This window comes from Lycium ferocissimum, chromosome 9, assembly GCF_029784015.1.
Source record: "Lycium ferocissimum isolate CSIRO_LF1 chromosome 9, AGI_CSIRO_Lferr_CH_V1, whole genome shotgun sequence".
NCBI classification, from domain to species: Eukaryota; Viridiplantae; Streptophyta; class Magnoliopsida; order Solanales; family Solanaceae; genus Lycium; species Lycium ferocissimum.
Window position 1 is genome coordinate 17,512,503 of NC_081350.1, and position 10,097 is coordinate 17,522,599.

Below are 10,097 nucleotides of genomic sequence, written 5' to 3' on the forward strand. Positions count from 1 at the left end.
AATATCTCTCTCCTTCCCCCCCTGACTTCGACTATATCTCTTGTTATCGTGTACTTTTAATATTATTTCGGAAAAGGGTCAAATATACCCCTCTACTATCAGAAAAGGGCCAAGTATTCCCTCGTTATACTTTGGGTTCAAATATACCCCGCCGTTATACTATTGATTCAAATATACCATTCTTCCGTTAAAATTATCTAAGGTGGATATCTAATCCTACGTGACACTGACATCTGATGAGGTGGAGAATGCCACCTCAATGCCCCTAACTCATTTTACCCTCTCCTCTATTTGTTCTTCCATCACCATTACTGCCCTGCACTATGACCATGATCTTTTGTGAGGCTGTTATGGCATTAATAGAAGCTTAAACCGGACAAGATCGAACCCTTTTTTTTTTTTTTTTTTTTAACCATTGGTGATGTTAATTAAGAATTGGAGTTGAAAAGATAATCAGTGTTGCAAACATGAATTTCGGTAAAACTGGATGACTCTCCCACGTTCCGTAAATAGCTTTGTTCTTCCTCTTCTTAGTTCTTCTCTAATCACAACTGTTTCTCTCCTTTTTACGCTCGCATTAGATTTAAAAATAGGAAAAAGGAAATGGGTCTGTTGGTTTCTCTCTTGTATTCATTTTCATCAGTTGCCATTTGCTTTAAAAGTAAATTAGCAAGTTTACTAAAATGGTTGCTAAATAGTGGAAAGATTAAAATGAGAGAATCACCCATCTAACCTCATAATTTATACAAGAGTTGAGTTTGCTGCTGCTGACAACAAATACATTTCATTAGTTGTGGTAATGGTGGTGGAGGGGAAGAAACTTTTAGCGGTGGAAGAACAAAAAAGAGTAAAGAAACTTTTAGTGGTGGAAGAACAAAAAGAGGGGAGGGGTAAAATGTCTGCCACGTGACATCCACCCCATCAAATGTTAGTGCTACGTAGGATTGAAGAGAAAGGGCTAAAATGATCCCTTATCTATGGGAGTAGGTTCATTTTGGTCCCTCAAATATAAATTGGGCATATTTAATCCCTTAACTTTGCTAAAGTGGTGCACTTTTTATCTCTCTAACAGATTCCGTTTAAAAACTAACGGTCCTAAGGCCACGTGACTCCTAAACCCATCTGGACAAAACTACTAAACTCAATTGCCTTTCCCTCCAATTTCATACGCACCGAAAAAAACCCTAGCCACTCTGTGAAAATCTTTGATCGGCTGAAATAAGAAAACTCAAGTGAAGAAGCTGATTTTTTCTTCTACAATAATGATTATTAGATCTCATGATAGTGAAATTTACCCAATTATGGTAAGATTTTAGCAAGAAACACCATCTGGGTATCATTAAACTAAAAAAGTTATTCTTCACTAGATGTTGATTCCGTTTCTCATTCTTTAATATATTTGCTAACTTTTATGCAACACATGATAGCTTCAGTATATTATAATAAGGTTACCAGTAAATAGTATTAAATTTCTTCAATTATTTTGTGCAATGCGTGATACAACAGAAGCTTTTTGAATAAAAAATTGAAATAAAGACAAGAAATAAGGAATAAAAAACTATCGCTGACATAGGATTTTGTGTTTGTCATTGTTTAATCGTTGGTGAATTAGGTCCGCCAACATTAACATGTCTTTTTCTTCTTATCCGATTACTATGCAAAATGCCAACCTTTGCTGCCTCTTCTGGTATTCCATCCATCCAATCGATGTCTATACGAACTCAAAACTCATTTTTGAAAATATTCAACTATGATGCTCAGCTCAGAAGGATCCAGCGTCGTGGACCTTAGGTCCTAAGGCATCGTGGACCCATTTTTGCTCTAGGATTGAACGTCTATCTTAGACAACTTTAATGGATGAGGAGTATAGTTGACCCTTTTCCGATATTATTTCATAACAGATAACATTATATATACAAACTTATACATATATTTATATAACCCAACCCGCTTTGACCTTATCACCCGTTTCCTTAAAAAAATTAACCCGAGAATCCCTTACCTCTCAAACATTTACCATACATGGTTAGTTTAATCTTTTACCAAGTATATACTACAAGAAAGTATAGAAATGGTAACAAAAAATTTAATATTTGGCAACAACTTAATTTTATTGTTGGCAAATGAACTTTTTTGTTGCCAAAGAATTTAATTTTGTTGCCATAGTATTGATTATTGTTGCAAAAAGTACTTTTGACAAAAAAAAAAAAAAAAAAAATTGTTGCACGTTGTTGCAATAACAGCTTGGGAAAAGTCTATGCAACAAAGAAAAAAATTGTTGCCAAAAGTAATAATCAATCTATGGCAACAAAAATAATTTTGTTGCCAAATATATTTTTTCTTGTAGTGATACATATCTGGATCGAACTCTTATGTCGATCATATGAATGTCTTGTATATCCAAAACACTTAACAATATTTGTTAGGACAAACACATTCATGTCAGGGCTTTCATATGCAATATGTAATTGATCTTATTTCAATATCTCTATGAAAGAGAGATATTAGATCATGCTCATAGTTGTAGCAAGATAAATAAATGCATCAATTGCACAAATATATGGTACTTCAGGACTAATATAATTTTCTTATTTCAACTTCTTTTAGCGGATAATCTACTGCTTTTGGAAACCCTTCAAGAGCTCAAATATTCAAGTCATCAACTTGCACAATAATATGAAAGGTTCTGATTATAAAAAAGAAACAAGGGTAAATAGGGTCATCTTTGTACCCTTCGTCAATGAATATTCACTAAGGTGATTAAATCACATTCACCTTAGCTGATTTAATCCATATAAGGATTATGAACAAGTTCTCCAAGAACTTGTATATGCTTCGGCGATTTTGAATCATTCAGAATTTTTTTAATTCTATCAAGTAAGACATATAGACTGTGATAACATCCATTTAGTAGTTAAATGGTGTGACATCTTCTAATGTCTAGACTGGAGGTCCAATAAGCTTTATGATTACCAAGATGCATCATATCACTTGGTAATTATTTCTACATCAACATGCTTTAAGAGATGTAGAACTCAAATTCTCACAATCTTATACAATATATCGCGCCATATTATATCATCGTCGATGAGATATCATTTTGTATTGGTTCGCAATTCGACATAACTTACTGAGATCTCATCACTTCATTATTTTCAGGTACACAACCTCCCATAAGGTTTCATGAACTGTTATGCATAGGCTCTTTAAGAGCAGATTGCGTCCTTATTATGATCATTTTGATCATTTGCTCCTCCCCTTTTTCAAGGATTAATACATTTGAAACCGTTGGTCTACCATGCTCCATACATGCTAGAGACTCTGTCCTTCAAGGACATTAAGAGCACTTTGCAGACGAAATATGAAATAGTTGGGTCAGCAAATGCTTCCAGCATTTGACTTGAATTATATAAGGATCATACTGATGATAATTCACGACATATTTCTTAGCTGCTTATTCTCTCCCCCTTATGTTAGAAAAACTAACACATATCCCCATTTTCTTTGGGAAATCCATCTGTGTGCATCGTGGTATATCTATTAATCATATACCGCACATCAAAAGCTATAATGAACCAATTATGAGGGGAGAATTTATCATAATTTATTAGTCTGAAGCTCTGTTCTTATAAGGAAGGGTTTAGGTAAGGCATCCAATACCAAACAAGCTTAGATATAAATCAGCATATGAAGATGAATTGTCATGTTTACATATTCTGAAAATTGTGCTTCCAACTCAATTACTTTGAGCAAGCAACTTCGTAAATGTCAAACTACCTTTGACAATAAACATACATGTGACCGTCTCATAGATGCATCCATTTAAGACATCACATCATAGGTGAAGGGGCCCACATTCACCTATATTTTCCAGAATTTAGGGGATTTAGTCCTAACATTAACTGGTGTAATCAACTTATCATGAGAACAAGCAACACTAACAATTCTTGAAGAATCTTCTAGTTCTTCAATATATTTTGAATACTCAATTAGCACATCAGATTTAAATCAGGATGGCCAAAACAGTCATATCAACTGATAAAATTATTTGTACTAGTAAACTTCAAGTTTACAATGACGAGTGCTATTTGTTTTAATAAACTTATTGTTTCCTATTGCATGAGATTTTATGTCGATAAATTTCTGGTTTATTGTGGCAGGTGATCTCATCATGCTCGGGTAACTTTTTACATATGTATTTCTCACCCGTAATAACTTGGAGATATTCATTCTTCCAATCATTTGTAGTCTCAATATGATAACTATTTTTATTGTTAGTAAACTTCAGGTCTACTACAATTTTTCTTCCGATCGTAACAGTTATGATCTAGGATAAATGGTCATATATAACCTCTTCGAGACTTTAATTTTAGATATCTACTACTTCAGGAGTAGATTTCAAAAGTTCTACTACTTCGGCAATAAAATTCAAGACTTTACTACCTTAGGAATAAAGCATAGAATATTCAAAATATTTATTCGCAAATATTCTACCTCTTCTGGAGGTGAGTCGTGTTATTTTCACAACCAAATGCACGACTGTACTGATAAGCTTTACTAAATATTATCACATTCACTTCAGCTAATGAATCTATATTTATAGCTTTTTTCAAAAGTTCTCATTTTTCAGGAATGGAACATAATCATCTGAACGTGCCTTAAGCAAATCAAATCGTGATAGCTTAGAACCTCTTTTAAGATATTGCTACTTTAGGAGCAAATCGAGACATATATGTGATGTAGAGCATTTTTCTCTAACACATCTCCAATTATAGCTACAACAATGCATCTGAAATATTGTCACTTCTGGTGATCATATATTTCTTGCAAATTCTCATTTAGCCATTTAGGGATATGAAATTTACATTATTGTTCTTCGGGAACAATTTGAAGCATGAACCGCCAAGTGAATCAATTAAGTTCCTCATATTCAATAATTAAAATCAATACCTGTCCCCTAGCTATTTGTTATTCGTTATTGTTGAGGCTGGTAACTGAGGTAGAGCTAAATGAGCAATTTCTCTTCACTGTCTTCCAATTCCACATCCTACGTCCAAGAACTTTTGTCTTGATTTCAATTCCAATTAAAAAGCAAGGAAGTGCTCATGCCTTAATTGGTTCCTGGAGTGATTCTCCTTCCCACCATATAAATTAATACATGGATTAAAAAACAATTCGAAATATTAGTTAACACTGAAAGGAAATAGTAAGCTAACTCCTCTGTCTAATTAATACATCATGCAGAAAGAAAACTCTGACTTTTCTTTCTTCAAATATTTTCAAAATAAGTGTTTATGGCAGAGTCTCGTGCTGATAACCTGTTATGAAATAATATTAAAAGTACACGACAACAAGAAATATAGCAAAAGAAGCTGAGGGAGAGAGAGATTTTATTGATCTTTCAATTGATGTACAAATGAACTGAATGACTTCCTATTTATAGAAGAAAAGAAGCTGTTGCGAGGCTTTCTAGAAGCTGCTAACAAGCAGCCTGCTTGAGCTACTTGCAAGCTACACCTTGAGCTACTCGCAAAAGTCGCCCGCGAACCGATGCAAGGCTTTTCGGGAGGCTCGGGAGGCCGCTTGCAACCTGCCTTCATGAGCTACTTACAGGCTGCCTGCTTGATTGCAAGTTTATCCAATTTCAAATTTATCTGAGAAATCGTGTATTTAAATGGATATCCATAATACGGTGTTTTTATAACACGTTCTAATATATAGGATACATTTTCACAGTTGTGCTGCAAATAAGAATTTAGTAAATAACATTGTTTGACATAATGACATGTGCAGTTCAGTCAGTCAGTTGCCTTGGCTTTGTAGCTGTAGTCGTGAGTTCGAACCTGGCAGCTTCATTTTGGTGTTTAAAATTTTCTTGCGCCTCATCTACTAAAGGAAACTAAACCTCTTAGAAGTTAGGGGTCGTTTGGTACGCGGACTAAATTATCTTGGAATTCTAATCCCGGGACTAATTTATCTCATCTCCCGGATAGGATAAAATAATCCCAAAGTTAAAGGGATAAGGTGAGATATTCATCATTAAGTTTGAGCTTCATTTTATACTCTATTTGGTAGAAGGTATAAATTAATCTCAGCATAAATTTATACCTTCTATCAAACATGGTACAAAATTAATCCTAAAGTTAATACTGGGATATCCCACCTTATACCGTGTACCAAATGACCCCTTACTCCTATTAAGATAACCAGTGCCCAGAGTAGCTTTAATAATGTTTGGCAACAAACAATATATTTTCAAACAGGTTGCTGCTTTCGTACACTACTAAAAAAACAAGGATTTTCGACCACACGAGGTCGAAAAAGCCTTTATTTCGACCAATTTTTCGACCACACGCGTAGGTCGGTAACAGCTTGGTCGAAATCACATTCTACCTAAATTTAAGGGAAAAATTGTTTTCGACCACGTGTGGCCGAAAAAATTATTTTTATATTAAATTATATTTAACTTTTTCGACTACGTGTGGTCGAAAACATTATTTATATTTAAATATAAAAAGAAATTTATTTTCACAATTTCGATCACATGTGGTCGAAATTGTAAATTGGGTTTAGAATTTCGACCACATGTGGTCGAAATCGCAAATCTTGCTAAATTTCGACCACATGTGGTCGAAATTGAATTTTTTCGGTACAATTTCGACCTCGTGTGGTCGAAATTGTGAAATATCTGGGCGATTTTCGACCACACGTGGTCGAAAATGAATATTTTTTTCCAAGATTTGCACGCTTTTGGCAGCCCACCTGCCAATTTCCAAATAACCAAATTCATCAATCAAAACAGCCATCCAATTCATCAACAATGCAACACAACAACCATAAACAATGTTCAAACACTTGAACACTTAAACATTGTCCATTCAAACACTTATAAACAATCAAATTCAACCTCAAAGTACTTAAAATTAAAACTACATTCAAACACTTAAACATCATAAACTACATTCAAACACTTAAACATCATTCAAACACTTAAACATTATAAACTTAAAAGTACTTCTAATTCGAACTAAAACTACATTCAAACCCTTAAAGATAATATACATATCCATTTAAACATATTCATCATAAACTATTAATTTGGCCCTTAAAGATAATATACATATCCATTTAAACATATTCATCATAAACTATTAATTTGGCCTTGCATACGCCTCCGAGGAATTAAGTGTTCTTGTTAGTTGAGAAACTTGATGCTTCTCAATCCACTGTTGCTGTATTACCTCTTCGGTCATCGGTGTGCTACTTAGCTGAGTGGCTCGAAACTCCCCAAAGTGTTGTTGAAATTCGTTCTGAAATTGAAGGATACAATGTTAGTAGTCTAATTTAGTACAAAAAATAGATTATTATTGATAACTAATGACTTACCCAAGTTCGCTCAGCCCTTGGCTCAACCCATAGTCAACAAAATCATAAACGCCAGCTACAAATTCATTCTTCAACCCAAATCGACTAGGATTAGTTCTATCGTACATCCAACTACGAGATTCCATCTACACAAATTGCAGAAAGTTTGAACTTATTAAACCATATTTAATTTGTATGGCCTTATTAAGGACTTAAACTATTGATATTACTTCAAAAAAATATAATATTGGGCAGAAAAAATAAATAAAGAGCACATAAAATAAATAAATAGCACATAAATAAAGAACCAAAATAAATAAATAGCACATAAATAAAGAATCAAAATAATCCCAAAAAAAGGGACCAAAACACCCCAAAAAATAACATTCAATTTCAACTCAAAATCCAAAAAAAAAAAAAAATCTAAAATAAACCCTAAAACAAATATTGAACACTAAATAAAGTTATCAAATCTACTAAATATAGAAGGTAATGTAGCTAATAACATGAGATTATTATGCATTGGTAAGTGTTCATGACATTGGAGAAAAAAAAAAAAAAAACGTACCTGAAAATGTAAGGGCTGCGCCGCCGACGTGGAGTGGCGATGGTTGGAAGGCGGTGGGTTGAGGGTCTGGGGGCGGTGGGGCGGTGGGCTGGTGGTGTGGGTAGAGAGGAGAGAGAGAGAGGTGGTGTGTGTGGGTAGAGAGAGGAGAGGGAGAGAGGAAAGAGAGAGAGAGAGAAAAAAAAACTTCTGAACTTAAAAGTAAAGAAAACAAAGACAATTAAAGACCAGCCAAATTTGCAGTGCGCAGATATCTATAAATGTTTTCCAATTTTCGACCACATGTGGTCGAGTTTTTTTTTTTTTTTTTTTTTAATTTAAACGTTTCCCATTTATTATTTATACAAAATTTAATTTCGACCACGGGTGGGTCGAAATTATATTTTCATTTTAAAAAGTCGACCCCGTGTGGTCGAAATCCTACAAAAATAAAATAAAAAATTAAATTATTGATTTTCGACCTCGCGTGGTCGATTTTTTTTTTCGACCAAAAATGTGGTCGAAATTTTTTGGTCGAAAACGCCCTTTTTTTTAGTAGTGGTAGTTATTCTGCTATATTTTTCTTTTTTCCTTTCCTTTCATCTTTGTTCAAATCAAATGAATGATGAATTTTTTTGTGATCGTTTGATGCATTATATACATATAAAAAAAAGTATTTAATATTATTTTTAATGAGATGAATACTCATTGAGAAGAGTTATAGTCATATACAAGAATTGTGCTTTATTTATATTGTATTTTTTTTAATATGACTTTATAGTGTTTTGTTTATTTGTTCTTGGTATAAAATGTGACACCGTTATGAAAATTCCTACATACGCCACTATGTCTGAGTGAGCATCTAATAAGTTATCTACGTTTGTTACTTTGCAGTACGTTGAACACCGGATAACCTATTTACACAACCAACATTAAAGCAGGAAAGGCTTAAAGTGTGTCGTCGTTCTACTTTAAAATCAAATATTTATAGTACCAAAAAGCGAGATTAAAAGATCTGCTATGTTGATGACTGCGTGGAGCTTCTGAATTGTTTATGAGAAGATGCAGATGTATTGCACTTGTATAGAGCATAGTTTTACCATAATTCTTCAAATATAATTTTCACATTAAAAATAACTTAATTTTAGATAATTATGAAACAATGAATGAGTTTCAAATCGTAACCATGAAATTGATTGTCGCGCCCCATTTTCCTCGTGGAGGACAGGCCAAGACACGTGACAACTCTTTTAGTGGATTTAAAAGAGAAGAGTCGCCACCTAACGAATTAAGGTGCGGTAGGGCACCATTTACTACTAATAATGCAAATAACTCTGTTTAAAACTAGTCTATGTCACCAAAGATCGAGTAAGGATTCAAATTACCTCAAAAGGAAGGTGTTAAGCACCTTTTGAGGTCCACAACTGAGGGTCCCTGCTGGATTTAAAATTATGTGGGATTTAACGAAGAAAATATTGAATATTAAATTAAATTAGTCCAAATAGCTAAGTAATTAGGAATGCAAAATTATTCATTATTAGTAACTTGGCAAGAAAAATTTCTTCATTACCTTTAACTATACTAGATCAAAAAAATGAATAGCTGAGCAAACAAAATTAACAACTAATTCCGATAAGCAATTTTTTTTTTTTGGGAAAAGGGTTCAAAACACACTTCAACTTTGGCCGAAATTGTTATAACACACTTCAACTTAGCGGGAGTCCTATGACCCCCCTGGACTATTTTAAAGTGGAATTATTACCTCCTTAAAAGTCGAAACCAAATTTATGTCCAGGGATGAAATACATGCGCCTCACACTGTATTAACCATTACATTTTTTTTTCTTCAGAATTTTCCCTACTTCTTCTTTATTTCTCTACTCTTTCTATACCTTCTTCCACCATTAACACCCAACCTCTCAATTTAGACCTTTACTACGTAGAGGTTCTCACATTAAAATCCAACAAAAACATCTCAAAAACTCCCTTTTAGACTAAATTAGCTCCGTTGAGAAATTCAAATCAATAGAAAACCCAAATCATCTGAAAAACAAATTCACATTTTCGGTCATCATCTCGATTGATCTGAAGATTTGGGACTCCGAATTTTATTTGATTTTATCTTTTGGGTTTCGAGGGACAAAGAGGAGATGAAATCAAAGAAGCAAAGGGGTCACCGGAGTTGAAC